Raw genomic sequence first — 3,211 nt, 5'->3', positions numbered from 1 at the left:
ATTTTTTAATTTTAATTTATTTATTTTAATTGGAGGCTAATTACTTTACACTATTGGTTTTGCCATACATCAACATGAATCTGCCACAGGTGTACATTTAAAAAAACAAATAAATAAAAAATAAAAAGGGTTTTTACAATCTAATACAGTGAGAAACATTTGTTGGGCTGTGTCTCTCAACGGTCCAATTTTTTAAATTATTTTCTTAAATGGCACCTTGTTTCAGTACGGCAACTGTTTTTTCATATAGCCTTGCCCTATGATCTTTTCCAATAACCAAAGCAGTTTTAAGAAGTACATAGGCAAGGTATTATTTTCCCTTTTTAACAGATGTAAAAACTGAGTCCCAGAGTGTTTTTTTAATTCAAGATCAATAGCCAATTATTGGCAGAGTCAGAGCAAAAGCCTAAGGCCCCTGCTTCCCAGACCAGGGTGCCTTCCACTCGGTCTAACTTTCTAGACAGTAGGAAATGGAAACCCAGTCGGCTGACACTGCTTTATTTTCAGTCTATGGTCTCCTCTAAGTTCTTTCATGAATTTAAAAAATCCAACCTTTTATGCAATATTAATTATTTCTCATATCATGACAGAGTCTTTAGTTGCTTTTCTGCCAAATGTGGTCATTTGCAAAGGTTCTTGAAGTCATTAGTGCAGTCTGACCATGCTATGCCCTAGGCTTTGAAAAATTTCCTTTTGGCCTCATGACCATCACAGAATCAATTACCCAGAGAGTATTAAAGCTCAAAAAGATCTTAGAGTATCTAATCTCTCTTTGTGTCCCTGTCTCTCTCTCTCTCTCTCTGTCACACACACACGCACACACACATTCAATATTTTGAAGACAAGGAAATGGGCCCAGGGAACCTCACCACCACCCTCAAAGTATCACAGTTGGTTTTTAGAAACCCAGACATAAGTTTAGAACTCAGCTCTTCGGCCACCAGGACTCATCCCTCTCCACCTGCCCAACTTCTTCCTGTTATTTCTCCTAAGAAGTCCTCAAAGAGTAAAACCTAATGCTGTAAATTCTGTCAACAAAATTCCTCAAGGGAGGGAAAAGTAAAATTTAGTGCAAATGATGTTTGTAAATCATTTGTCAATATCCTATCATTAAGAAAAGTAATTGTTCCTCAGGATCCTGCAGAAAGAGGATGTATGATCCACCCAAGAAAACAGAGTAATCTGAAAAAGCTGAGTAATCTGGAAAAAAAAGTGAAATGATAAAGCTCAGTGAAATACAGTCTCATTCTAGCAAATGACTTGTTTTGTTGCCACTTAAATTGCTCATCTGTAATTGCTAGAGATAAACTGCAATCAAAATACAGTATCTTCTATTAGTGCCCACTGGGGATTGTTTGATCATAGTGAAATTATCGAAAAGGTAAATTTGCTCATTTTTACTGCCTCAGTGGAAACTGGCATTAGACTACTGAGGGGGGCTAGACTGATGGCAAATGTTGCTTCCTGGTGAGGGAGCTTTTCTCCTCTCTAAATAAGACAGAGGCCCTGCCTCTGTGACTAAAAACTAAGCAGGAAAGGAGGAGTTTGCTCTGCCCACTTCCTCAAAGCATCATTCTCAGGCTTAGTTTCTTCTCCATGTTGTACTAATACCTTTGTAGTTCAGACGTCACTAATTCATATTTGGTGATCATTCTGATAGAGATAGGCTGCTGTATCTATTTTTAATACCTTTGTAGTTCAGACGTCACTAATTCATATTTGGTGATCATTCTGATAGAGATAGGCTGCTGTATCTATTTTTAAAAAGAGCAAATTATGGTGTAAACAAGATTACAAGGGAAGTGTTTAAACTACTTAAGAGAATAAATTGTTTTTAAGCACTGAAGAAGCAATTTACAAACAATAAATATGTTAATTGCACATCATTCTTATTTAGTCATTAAAGCAGATCCAAGGACGTCTACTTGGCAAAACTTCCTGGCAAGGGCTTTGTTAACTTACTTCTTATTACTCTATGAACTTGAAAGTAATAAAATTGCATTTTTTTTCTCTCTGTAATTCCAACTGGCCTTCCCCCAAGTTAGTCTCAATTAATCAAATTTGACTGTACTATATAAAGGCTGAGTAAAATGACAAAGCCATCAGCCCAGGGTTGAAAAACAGAAGTCACAGAAAATCCTACACTACTTTTAAGACCCTTCTTTGCACAAACTAAGAAACGAACAGTTAAATGGTCCATAAGAGTAATGGGGGAGGGGACAGAAGGAAAAGCAAAACGAGATCATTCAGAGCTGTCTTTGCCAGTTTAGAACAAATGGAAGTAATACATAACTCAGGCTCAAAATAATTTAATTTAACAAATACTATTAAAGCTATGTGCCAGGCTCCATAGAAAATTCTAAGAGTATGGAGATGAGACAGATTCTACTCCTGTCCTCGAGAAGTCCATATTTCTAGTATTGGGGACAGATAAGTGAAGAGAGAATTATAATGACATGTTGTTAGTGCTATAACAAGGGTATATAGAAAAGAGAGCAACATAGAAGGTTCTCCTAAGTGGCACTTGCCCTCAGAACTACCTTCAGATACATGTGATCAGAAGCAGGGGACGGAACTAGAGAAATTATTTGTTTGGGGGAAAGAGTTTGCTTCTCTCTAACTCTAATTCTTGATTTTGCAAGCTATGTATGAGTGTCAGGTGTGAGAAAGAACATAAGGCATGCTGAATAAATTCAAACAACTTCCCTACAGCCACAAATCCAACTGAATTTGGGTTGGCTCTTCTGTAAAGTTTGGAAGACAAATCACATTCAGTACATTGCTAAAAAAAATCAGTATCCAAAGGGGTAGCTAATTAAACCACAGAGACATTTTTGAGTTAGGACAAGTTTTCTCCAGTGGTCAGACGCTCATCACTTTAAAATTCTTCATGTAGCCTTTGCATAAAGATGAGTCCTGAGACAAGCTGACCCTAGTTTGGATACTCTCTTAAAAATTACCCTAGTCTACTTGCCAGAAGTAGGAAAGAAGATGGAAGTATTTCCTACAGCAGCCTGTAGGTGGACACCTTCACTTTCTTCACATGGCCAACCCATCTGCTCTCAGCTCTACAAGAGGGGCTTCCTCGGTGGCGCTACTGGTAAAGAACCCTGAAGGGACTGACACACAACACTAAACATACACAATAGAAGAGAGTGCCATAAAATTGCACATTTGATGGGAAACATAGTGAGCACTCTCTTTTCTTCTT

This window comes from Bison bison, unplaced genomic scaffold, assembly GCF_000754665.1.
Source record: "Bison bison bison isolate TAMUID 2011002044 unplaced genomic scaffold, Bison_UMD1.0 scf7180017859281, whole genome shotgun sequence".
NCBI lineage: Eukaryota > Metazoa > Chordata > Mammalia > Artiodactyla > Bovidae > Bison > Bison bison.
Note: the sequence above shows the minus strand (reverse complement) of the source record.